General features: G+C 51.5%; 1 long non-coding RNA gene across 5 annotated transcripts in view; it reads left to right on the top strand.

Annotated features, from left to right (window-relative positions):
* LOC132348257 (uncharacterized) overlaps window positions 1–12,240 on the top strand; it is a 93,991-nt gene that overhangs the window by 30,346 nt on the left and 51,405 nt on the right. Inside the window, exon 6 of one of the 5 annotated variants that reach the window (XR_009497399.1) lies at window positions 9,333–11,330. The exons of 3 other annotated variants lie outside the window; for them this stretch is intronic. This is a non-coding gene — a long non-coding RNA (uncharacterized LOC132348257). Of the gene's footprint in view, window positions 1–9,057; window positions 11,331–12,240 lie in introns of those variants that run through there. One more of the 5 variants, XR_009497396.1, reaches the window with a different exon arrangement.

Raw genomic sequence — 12,240 nt, 5'->3', positions numbered from 1 at the left:
TCCTGCATGTCAGCCCAAGGCTGGGAGTCACTTACCTGTGTTCGCTCCTTTAATTCCCACGGCAACCGTGACAGGTAGGGAGGGAATTCCCACTTGGCAGTTCAGGCTGCTGAGGCTCAGAGAGGTTATGTAACTTTGCCGAGGCCAAATGGCGCCACGTGGTGGAGCCAAGGTTAGAATCAGTGCCTGTCTGCCTCCAAAGCTAGTGTCCTTCTCCTCTGTGAGGCCGCTCATCTGGCCCAGTCCTTGGGTGCATTTTGGGTGCTCGGACCTCCACCTCCCCTCTAAGAGCAGCTTCTCAGCTCCGTCCCCAGTCTCCAATCTCCGTTCCCTCATCTGGAAGGGCATCCGCTAAGCAGAACCGAGGCAGGAGAGCTCGGAATCGAGGCTCACAGCATGGGCTCTGGGGCCAGGCAGGCCTGTGTTTCACCCCAGTTCTCCTGTGTGATCTGTGACTCTCTTCACCTCTGAGGCTCAGTGTCCTCATCTGTAGACTGGGGATAACAGTCCTTGGGAGGCTTAAATTATTCAGTTTGAATGTGTAAAGCTCGGCCACCCTTGTTGTTATTGCTATTATTATTGTTAATGGAAAACCTGCCCACCATCCAGGCGTTTCCCCGGCAAAGCTTTGAGTCTACAAAGATGACTCGGGCTGGTCTTTAATCCTCTCCAATCCCTGTGGTCCCGTAGCTGTAAGAGACGTACACCCTCTCTAGAAAGTCCGAGACTCTTTGTCACTCTGCCCGCTGTCCCTCGTTACTCCATAAAAATGACAGTACTGTTCAGAATCCAAAATAACAAGGATGCGGTATCTGCCTTGATGGCCGAGTTGCTTTGCTTTCCTTTGGCTCTGAAGGCTGATGGGAGGTTTAATTTATTTGTCTTTTACTAAATTTGCCAGTCTACTTGTTGCTGACCCCATTGCCTAATACATGATGCAGTCGGGCCCATGTATAACCCAGGGGGGGGCCTGTAATGGAGTGATGGAGGGAGGCTGCCCGTCGGCCACCACTCCGCGCCTGTTCTAATAGAGACATCAGTCCCTGAATGGATGGGGCCGTAACTCGGGGAGCCCGGAGGGGCCCGCAGGAAGAAGAGACGATTGTAATGATGACGGGAGCCCAGCCCCCTACCTTCTGCTGGGAACCCCCCCCCCCCCGACATCTAGCAGCCAGGGGAGTCCATCCAAGGATGGGAGGAGGTGGCCTGATGCTCCCCAAGCCCGGATAAGACCCTGAGCACAGAAGGCCCTGGGGAGTAGCAACAGTGATGCCGTCAACGCAAAGCAATCACCATGTATTCACGCACTTTACTCTTTTTATTGTTCTAAAATAACTGCACAAATGATACTGTAAAGTTGTCTTCCTATGAAAAATGGAAACAATACAGACGAACACAGAATGTCGAAAGCAGGTCCCCCCCACTCCCTTGATCCTCCTGACCTCAAAGGTGACCGTTGTTAAGGTGCAAAGGTGACATTTATTACAACTGATGAGCCAATAGTGATACACCGTTATTAACCGAAGTCCCCTGTTTACCTTGGGGTTCGCCCTTGGTGTTGTACATTCTCTGGGATTTGACAAGTGTGTCATGTCATGTCGTGTGTCCACCATGACCGTGTGATCCAGGCTAGTTCCACTGCCCTAACAGGCTGGCTTTTTTTTTTTTCTCTTAAACTTTTTGATTTGAAATCATCATAGATTCATAAGTAGCTGGAACAGTAACACATCGAGTCCCTGACCCCTTCCCCCAGTTGTGGCTGCAGACGTGGCTGCAGTCCCTCTCAAAAGCAGAGAGTGGCCGTGGCTGTGTCACTGTGTCCCCAGTGTAGGCCTCACCCTCAGGCCTTTTAGACTGAGCACGAGCTACACCTGTGCACGTGACAACTACGGGGGTGGCTGGCTGGCGCTGTTACAATATAAACAAGTTCACACCGGCTCCACTTCCACGTGCTCTGCTTCTCCCCGTGCCGGCGCAGCGTGGGCCTCTCTGCCCGTGGCTCACAGCAGCGCCCCTTGTTCTCTCCCTTAACTTCAGGGCTTGCCCAGCGAGGGGGCCTCAGTCGATGTCGCACTTCTCCAGCTGATGAGCGTTTGGGCAGTCTCCTGCTTTGGGGGGTTCTAAACAGTGCCACGTGGGCATACATCCGTGTATGTGGAGGCGGTGCAGGGGTGAGTGTTCTGGAGCCATGGTGGCCTGGGCCTGGGCCTGCTGGACCAGGGGGCGTGTTTGAGGTTGAACATTTCCATGGACACGGCTCGATTCCCCTGCCTGTATTCACAAGGGTCGGCTCACTGCAGCCTCACAAGCCTGGGGGGGATGTGAGACTGGAGTCTGGCTCTCTGAACACCTGGGCCGTGGCTGCGTTCATGCTGCTCCATCCTCCCCCCCCCGCCCCCCACCCCCACGGCCTCCTTTTCTTCATCCTCCTCCTCCTCCCCCACTCGCCCTCTTCCCCCTCCGCTCCCCCCTTACTGCTCTCCTTCCTCTCTCTCCTCTCCCTCCTTCTCTCTTCCTTTTCTTCTTCTCCTCTATGCCTATTGGATGGTAGGCCCTCGGCAAAGCCGTTCTTACATTCCAAGACAAAACTTCCGTCTGATCAAGGGAGGGAGACCCAGACAGGCACGTTGGAGACGCCAGGAGAAAATTCTAGGCAGGAGACACCCAAAGTTCAGAGGGGTCAGGCGGGGCGCCCAAGGGGTCCTAGGGTCTGGGACCCTTGAACCGAATCTCCCAAACAGAGCGGAAATCAGGGAGGATGCTCCAGACAGAAGAGCCTCGGTGAGCAGAGGTGTGGTGGCCCGAGCAAGGCCTGGGGCCTCCGTGTCCCCGTCTGCAAGGTGCCAACCTCAGACCCCGGCACCGGTGCTGCGGGATTGAGAGAGGATTACCACGTGGCCCTGGAGCAGGCCCCGCACCCCCGAGGCTGGTCCCTGCCTGGGCCCTGTCCTCCGCCTGCCTTCCCGCGCCCACAGGCCCCCAGCTGGTGGCTTGGCTCCCTGCCCGACAGCTGCCGCAGCCAGGCCTATTCTGGGCCACAGGCAAGGACTGATTCTGCATTTTCTAAGCATATTGAATTCATTTGTTGAGCTGGAATGGCGGCTGTGGGATGTAAACAGTTATATTATAAAAGCCACAAACCCCTGAAGTGGCTGATGCTAGAAGGCTTCCCTGCCGGCAGCCCCGGGCTTCAGGAGGGCAGGGGGAGGAGGATGGAACCCCCGAGAGACCCGACTTGAGGTTGGCTTAGCCACTCTTGCTGGGTGGCCCTGCAAAAGCCCCTCCCCTCTTTCTGGCCTCTGTTTCCCATAAGTAATAACAGCAGCTGACATTTATCCAGTGCTTACAAGGTGCAGGTACTATTCTAAGAGCTTTGGCCATCTCAGTGATCCCCTGGAGTAGGCACCATTACCCCATTTTACAGACGAGGAAACTGAGGCTCAGAGAGGGGAAAGGACTTGCCCAATGGGGATGATGGACACTCTCTGGCGTCTCTTTTAGCCTTGCTCATCAGAGACTCCAGGAGGCTGTGACTCAGTGAGGACCTCACCGTACATGCATGTCTCACCCTTCAGTGACAGAGCATAACAATACTGCTGACAGCAATGATGATGCTAGTGATGGGATTAGTAACTGTTACTGTTTACTGAGAATCTGCTCTCTGCCAGACTTGATTTAAGTGCTGTGCATGGTTATTCCATTTAATCCTTGTTAACTCTATATGGTGGGTTATACCCATCTTATGGGTGAGTCAGTGGAGGCTCAGAGAGATAAAGGCAGTTATCTAAGGTCCTGGACTCAGGAAGGGGAGGAGCTCAATTTGGGACCGAGGAGTTCTGTCTTTGAAGCCTTTCTCCCTATTCTTCATGCCACGTTCTGCTGGATGATCCACAGTGGTCATCAATAAATGGGGAATTAGTCATCATACCTTTTCATATGGTTCTTACACTGATGAGATTAAGTGCTTAGCACAGGGCCAGGCATGTGGTGAGTACTCGGGAAACACCAGCTGTTGTTCCTGGGCTTCCCTTGGGCCCCAGCTTCAAAGGAGACAGTGTGATAAGTTGAGGGACCCCTGCTCAGTCTACCTTGGTGAGGGACCCTTGAATATGGAAAGAATGTTGGACTGGGGGCCAGCCAGAGCCGGGTTTAATCCTGGCTTCTGCCTCACTAGCTGTGTGACCTCACACAGGTCACTCACTGGCTGTTGGTCCCACCCCTGAGCCTTTGCTCCTGCAGTTCCCCCAAGGTGATGAGTGACGCCTTCGACTGAGGTCTCCCTGGTGACTCTGCTTCTCAGGTCGGATTACCTGCTCTGGGGACACTCCCAGGCAGTTTCACACCCAGTGTCTTGTTTCATCCGTATAATAACCCATTGGGAGAGGAACCATCCCATTGTACAGATGTGGAAACTGAGGCTCAGAGAGGTGAGATTTCCTGTTTGAGATCTCGCAAGCCAGGCGGAAACTGCCTTTGGATGCCCAGCCTCTGGTTCTTTCCACAACTGCCCACCATCCCAAAGATGCCACGCCTTTCTCCTTAAGCCTCTTGATCAAATTAGTCCAGGAGACCCCTACCCATGCTCCCCTTCTCCTGTCAACTCCCGATGCACATTGGCATACTCAAGGTTAGAGCAGTCCTGCAGGGAAGCAGCCCATTTTGGTTGGTTTAATTGGATGCTGCCCCAGCTGATTTGTCCAGCAAGCCCTCTTTGTCCAGAACGCTAGAGCATCAGGGGTGGTCCAAGTGTTGTCTTTCCAGTTGATAGGGCGTGAGCAGGGATTTATGTTGGATTATGAGGGACTCAGCAGCGATTTATTGACGGCTTGTTGGCCAGGCCTTACGGGGTGCGCTGACCGCAGGTGGACAGGTGACTTTATCTAAGGTCTGTCCAGGTTTGCAGGGCTGCGTGGCACCCGGGGGCAGCAGGAACAGGTGGGAGCCCTAAGATGCAGGAAGAGACTCAAAGTTTTGGCCTTTAAGATGGTCCCATTTTCCAGGATCCCAGCAATTGAACTTGACCTGACGCCCCTGGGCAGAATTCTCAGAGTGTGATCATAATCCTAGACATTTATCCAGCAGATCCTGTGCTAAGCGATCTGCACCTGGAACCACGCTGACGCTTCACGAGGACTCCATGGGGTAGAGTCCCATTTTACAGGGGAGGAAACTGAGGCTCAAAGAGGTGACACGGTTTCCCCAACATCACGTGGCTTTTGGCAGCGGAGGTGGGATTTGAACCTGTGCAGTCTGTTTCTGGAGCGCTGCCTTTTCTCGTAGCACCCACAGCCTTTTAGGCTTGTCTGTTCCCTGCAGGTGGCCTCCTCCTTCTTAGGCCTCCGAACTGTAAACCTCTGTGTGAGAAAATGTGAACCGGGAGTGCCGGCGTTATAAATAAGTCACATCACGTTCAGTAGTTCAGCAGCAGCATGGCTACTGTCGGAAGGAGAAATAACTTGGTTATTAATAAATGCAGGAGGTCACAGTAATTGATAGCAATTGAACTCACGGTGCATGAGGGGAGAACGGTCATGTTATTTTTTCCTCTTTCTCTCTTTCTCGTTTTTTTTTTTTTTGTATTGAGCATAAAGGGAAAAACCTGCCTTTGCAGGTGGATCTGAGCAGCTCAGAAACGACAGTTCCATAACTTTCCCTTACTCCTTCCTTTTTTTCTTTCTTCTTTTTTCTTTTTCTCGTTCCTCCTTTATTCATTCTTCTATTCAAATCCCCGCCTGCCTCTTACCGGCAGAGTGATCTTGGGCAAGTGACTCAGGTAAAGCAGTTTGCCTGCAGTCACCTGCGGCAATCGAGGCAATCGAGGGCTCTCTCAGCTAAGCCAGTATTTCCTAAACCGGTGTCTCCTGGGACATTAGATCAAGATCCTCTATAAAAGCATTCCAAGGCCAAATAAGCCTGAACAGAACATCCCCTTCTTGGAGTTTCATATGATATACTTTAAAGGCTCTGAGATGGCCCAAAGTTAAGAAACTTGTTTCACCAAAGCAATGCCCACATTGGTATAATGCAGAATTCATTTTTCCCCCGTGACGCTGATGAACGTTCCATGGAACAACCGCTATGAGGAGCCCCTTTGGGAAACTCTGAGCCCCGGCCGTGTGGCTTCTGTGCCCCGCTGCATATCCCTTTGGCCACCCGGGGAGTTTCTGACTCAGCCCTGCCCTTGGTAGCACATTGGCTGGGGCCAGGCCTCACCTCAGATGTGCAGATGGTTTCTGAATGATAGACAAAGGCGCACACACAACAGAGCAGCGTGCCAAGAACTTGGCTCCCTTTCAGAGAACCTTCTGAGGCCCTCTCTGAGCCTTGGCACATTAAATGGGTGCAGCTGCTGAGACAAGGGTTCAAGGGGTAGACTTTCATGTGGGAGGGGCGTGAGGAAGGGAAGTAGGGAAGGAAGGCAGCCAAAAAGAGTGTCACCAAAACCAGCTGCCGCCGTGGGCAACTGGGGCTCCATCCCACTAGGGACCTCTGGGGGGCAGCATAGAGCACGCACCCAAGTTATGGCACTCAGAGGGCCTTACCTTCGTTGCTGCTTGAAGGCCAGGAATGTTAATCCGTGCCACATCCTCCCATGCCCTGTTCTGCAGCAAATGCCAGTACGAGAGAAGGTCCTGAGCTGTAGGGCGCACAGTGAGTGCCAGGGGGTACTGTGGAGAAGCAACAGCCCTGCTCTGGTCCGCCCACCCTGTTGCCTTCTGAAGTCTGCCCCTGTTTCCTTTTGACCTGACCTACAGCCCACGTGTGTGCTCAAGCTAGGTCTAACGTGGGATATTGGGAGTAGCAGAGCCACCCTTAACCCCATGCCATGACCTGGGGGTCCGGGGACCTAGACTCAAGTTCTAGCTCAGCCGTTTACCAGTTGTGTGACTCGAGGCAGGGCGGTGTCCCTTTCTGGGTCTTGGTGGCCTCTACTATAAATCAGGCCTAACAGTATTCAGCCTGCAGACCTCGCAAGGCAGTTGGGAGATGAGCCAAGGTCATACAAGCATCCTCCCGCTCCTCATAGACATGTCCAGGTGTGCATCCTCCAGGCCATGGCGAGGTGCATGGGCCATTTGCTACTGAGCATAGTAATAGAACTGGTATTTGCAAGTAGTTCTTTAATATAGAACTGTTTCAAGGGTGGGCGGTCTTATCAGACATGCATTGTATTTATGTAAATCCAGCCACGCAAAGGCAAATGTGAGGCCAGTGGTTACAGATACATATTTTTTCATATGTCATGGGCCCTAAAGGCAAGCCACCCATTTCCTTTGGTGTTCCACTGGAGGGGAAGCTGGCAGTGTTGGACTTAGGGAAATATGCTACAGTACTGTACAATTTAAGAGCTCCTCAAGGGTAATTTTAAGGGTACTTGGTATTTCACCTTAGACTCTGGTTTCAGAACAATACCCCCTTATGAGAGAAAGCTCCTCTGCATGGGCCCATGGTTAGCATATTGAGAGCTGGAGTGAGAAGGCTTGAGTTCGGATCCTGCCTCTGCCACTTACCAGCTGCATGACCTTGGAAGGTCACCCTCTCTGCGGCTCAGTGTTCTCATAAGTCAAGGGGCGATATTAGCATTGACCTCGTAGGGCTGCAGGGAGGGTTAAATGAGGCAGTGGTGTCCAGTGCTCAAGCCCAGTGCCTGGCCCTGGGAAGGGGTACTGTAGGTGCTGCTGTCTGATGCTGTGATGTTACGGTCGCCTTTGTAATACTGTTGGGCGTTTGCGTTCTGATTCTTTTTTCTTGGATGGGTGAGACAGAGGATAGGTGACGGGTGGGGCACCAGGGAGCATTTCCTGTGGGTCACCATCACATGTCCTTGTGTGATGTTTGCAGAAGAAGAGGCAGAGGATTCCTAGATGGTGTGCATGAGAAAGCCCATCGCAGAGCCGAACCCTGGGCCCGCCTGCCACGGGGTCCTGTTTCCCACCAGTGACCAGCAGAATGGCTGCAGCCAAAAGCACATGCCTGAAATGATCTCTGCACTTGACGTTGGGATCATTCTGGGCACAGCCTCCTCGCCTCCTGCTGTATGGCAAGAAAGCATCCTGATAGAGTGTGTGATCCCCTATGGGGTGGGCTACGAGGCTGGGAAAAATCCACAGACCCTCCCCTCCAAGATTTTTTTGGTCCTGTCTCTCTGTTTCCATCTCTGGCTCGTTGCCTCTCCCTCTCTGTGTCTCTCTGTGTCTCTCTGTGTCTCTCTGCCTCTCTCCCTTTTGTTTTATCTTCTGTTTGACCTTTCCTGTTAGAGAAGGCGGCTCTAAGGTTCAGATGGGCTGGTTTGTGGGGGAGAGGGAAACACAGTGTTTCTCTCTCCCAAATCTTGGAGATCTGCCACTTTGGGCAGAGCTGGCCATCAGTGAGAAATGTTAATTTCGTCGTTGACTCCTTGTTTCATTTCATCACTCACCATATTAATGTTTATTGCACGCTTCCTGGTGCCAGCTCTCTTAGGCCAGAGCAGTGATCACACAGACCTCTGCTGGCACAGAACAGCGGGCGGCTGCACACGGTGTGACATCAGCACGGGAGGGTGGGGCTCCCCCTCTGCCCCTCCCTCCTGGAACCACCTTGGACAGGAGATGAGACCTTACCTACCCCGTTCCATATCTGAATGATCTCAGGGGCTTAGAAGAGGAAAGCGAGGAGGCGGGGGAAGTGCTGGCACAGTGCCTGGCACACGGCACACGCTCCCTGCTTGGTGGCTGTCCTCGTTCGTTTGGTGGTGGCTTCACGGGGGCTGGAGCCCTCTGTGTACTGGCATCTCCGACCTCGGTGGCATTCCGAGGATAGCTCTGTCCCCAGCTTTGGGTAGGTTGGTGGGGAGTGCTGAGCCCAGCGTGTGTCCGCCTTTCCTTGGAGGAGAAACGACCTCGGTAGGCTCAGAGTCAGTCCCTGGGCGTGACCGGCATCCGGAGTTCGCCAGTTCGCTGTCCCTTCCACACATGCTCTCCGTGAAGCAACAGACAGATCTGCTGGAGGAGTCCCTGCAGCCCCAGGACGGGGCAATCCGGGTTGGGGTGAACGGTGCCCTCTTTGGTTTTACAGGTGGAGAAGGGAATTCAGAGTTGTTCAACACCTTCTCAGGGCCAGGTGCTCTGCTGAGAACCTCACGTGCCACCATCTCGCCCAGTCCTTGCAGCCCAGCGAAGAGGTGTTTGAGGTTTTATGACTCCGTTTTGCAGATGAAGAAACTGAGGCTCAAAAAGGCTGTGAGACTGGTCCAAGGGCTGACAGCTGGGAATGACGGGAACGGGACGCAGACCCTGCCTGTCTGCTCCGGTGCCTGTGTTCCTGCCCAGTCCCCTTTCTCCTCACCGCAGGTGCTGCCCCAGGGCTCTCAGCCTCCACTGAGAAGGCGTGGCCTCCACCCAGGTCTGGACGAAGACAGAGGGGCCCATGGGGTTGGATTTGGTGCCTGGCCAGCCTTCGGGAGCTGGAAGCAGAAATACATTTTCCCGGCAGAGCTCCCATGTGCCTCCTGGGTTTCACCAGCGGGCTGCTGCTCAGCGCATTTGGAAATATGCCCCTTAAGTCAGGCGGGACCTCGAGAGTCCTGCCCAGTCCATTTCCTGCTCCTCTTTTCAGAAACAACCATTGCCGAGCCCCTTCATGAGCTCTCCCCAGCTCAGCCAGGCTATAGGTCACTGTGGGCAGAGTGTGGGAGACTGTTTCAGAGGGTGGCAGTGGAGGTGATGGGGCAGGAGAGGGGCAGGACGTTGCCCACCTAGACAGTCATCTCCTGTTTAATTCACTTTCAACCCCATCACAGGAAGAAGGAAATCTCATTCAGGGCTAGTAGCCTTTAACTCCTCTCTGTAATACTTGCTAATCTCCCTTTTTCAACAAAGAGAAAGCAGACCTCAGACTCCCAGGTAACTGTATCTAATTAGAATCTAATGGTATTTCTGTACGCATATTGTATTTATTTCTACTTTCTATTTGTGACAAGTGATAACAGTGTTGGTTCAGAAACTGGCCCCCACTGTGGTGGAGAGCAGGGAGAGACTGAAGAAAGAGGCAGCCACTCCAGATTGGTGGGTGGCAGGTGTAATATGCAAGGGAACTGACATACAGGGCTTGTCTTGGATGCTGCAAGAAGGGTAGGTCTCCACCCCCGCCCGCCAGAGTCTTAAAGTTTATAGAGGCCGGAACTGGGCTCAGTCACGGAGACCTTCTGGATGGTCTCAGTAACACCCCGCTCTCTCAAGGCTGTGCCCTTGTAACAGCTCCCACTGTGGGAGTGGGGGAGGGGCTGGATGTATATTCCAAGGGCAGGGGAGGGGGTGAGGAGTTTCTAATTGCCCAGGGCCAGCTCGCAGGTCACCTGGTGGTCATATCCTCTCAAGGACCTCCTTCAACAAATGGGTTCGTGTTTAAGTTAGTGCTATAACATTTCCTTTCACAAGGTATTTATGTACGTGAAAAAGATTAGTGATTCCATTTAAAAGAAAGTCCTATCTAGGACTATCTAGGGACACAAGGATTTGACAAATTTCCTAAAGGTGACATTGGAAGGATTGATTCTGGGGAGATAGTTCTTCCACTTAGTCTGATTTCTGGTGACTTTTCCGAATCAGTTTTCTCATCTGTAAAATGGGAATAATACTGCTTTCGAGGACTTTTGTGAAGATTCAATAATAGTAATAATAATAATAAGTAATTACAACTTGCATGTATTGAGTTTTTTTCTGTGTCACACCTGGAACTCCAAGACAGGCTTTCTGACTCCAAAGCCCATGAGCTGAACAAAGATGACATGTTGAATAAAATGGGGTCACTGAGTGGTAACTGCTATCATCACCATCAACCACCGTCGTCATCACCATCATCTCATCATCTCCACCATCACCTCCACCATCATCACCATGTCATCACCACCATCATTGTTACCTTCTTCACCGTTTTTTAAAGTAGCAGGGGACTTTCCTGGTGGCTCAGTGGTTAAGAATCCGCCTGCCAATGCAGGGGGCATGGGTTCGATCCCTGGTCCGGGAAGATCCCACATGCCACAGAGCAACTAAGCCTTTGCGCCACAACTACTGAGCATGTGCTCTAGAGCCCGTGAGCCACAACTACTGAAGCCCAGGCACTCTAGGGCCCACATGCCGCAACTACTGAAGCCTGCACACTCTAGTGCCCACGTGCCGCAACTACTGAACCCACACGCTGCAACTGCTGAAGCCCATGCACCTAGAGCCCATGCTCCGCAACAAGAGAAGCCACTGCACTGAGAAGTCCGAGCACCACAACGGAAGAGTAGGCCCTGCTCACCGCAACTAGAGAAAGCCTGCGCGAAGCAATGAAGACCCAATGCAGCCCCCCCCAAAAAAAAAATTTAATTAATTAATTAAAAAAAAATAAAGTGGCAGGACCTTTTTACTAGCCATGTAACCTCTCTGATAAAGCTGAGATTCAGTCTCTAAAATGGAGGTAATAAAATGCTGTTCTTGAGATAATCAGTGCTGAATAACTGGCATGTAGGAGGACCTCGATAAGCAGTGGCCAGAGCTCCTTCTTCCTGGGTATTGTCAAGGCCCCAGATAAAGTCTTTTTCCAAATTTCCAAATTTATCTTAAACCAGGCAGATTCTTTAAGATGTCTGTTCGAAGAATTGGGCCCTTATGATCTCTTTCTTTTTTTTTGGTTGCCACTGGAATTCATTATTTATTGTTTTTTTTTTTCACACACACACACTGTATTTTATTTTTACAAGATAAATAGACTGACACCAAGCATTGTACATGGATGACCACAACAAAAGCAACAATGATTGCAATTACCAAACATGAAACACACTCATACTATGTCATAATATTGACATTCAGTCCAGTAATCCTCCACTGTAACAGCTCCTTTACTGTGCAGTGAAAATTGATTTGTATATTCTTTGCCTCTGAGTCCTTGTGGGATTTTTTTTTTTTAATTCAAACAGAAAGTCACAAAATTTATACTCATCCTCATCAGTTCACTCAGTCCCATGTAATTAATTTTTTTTTCATCTTGATCTTTTGTTAGCACTTTTATGAGTTCATCAGTTTTTCATTAGAGTTCTGAAAATGCTTATTCATTCAGTTCAGCAGTACAGTCAGTTACCAGAAACCTGTACTTGTCAGGGTCTTTTCCATGAATTTCTTGCAGATGAAACCCTTTTATAGGAACATATTTGCAAAAGCATCAGAGTACACCCAGAACTGTCTGTAAATGACAAAAGACTTAAAAATGACCATG

Source organism: Balaenoptera ricei, chromosome 14 (genome assembly GCF_028023285.1).
Source record: "Balaenoptera ricei isolate mBalRic1 chromosome 14, mBalRic1.hap2, whole genome shotgun sequence".
Lineage (NCBI taxonomy): Eukaryota > Metazoa > Chordata > Mammalia > Artiodactyla > Balaenopteridae > Balaenoptera > Balaenoptera ricei.
Note: the sequence above shows the minus strand (reverse complement) of the source record. Positions and strands in the feature narration are given on the sequence as shown.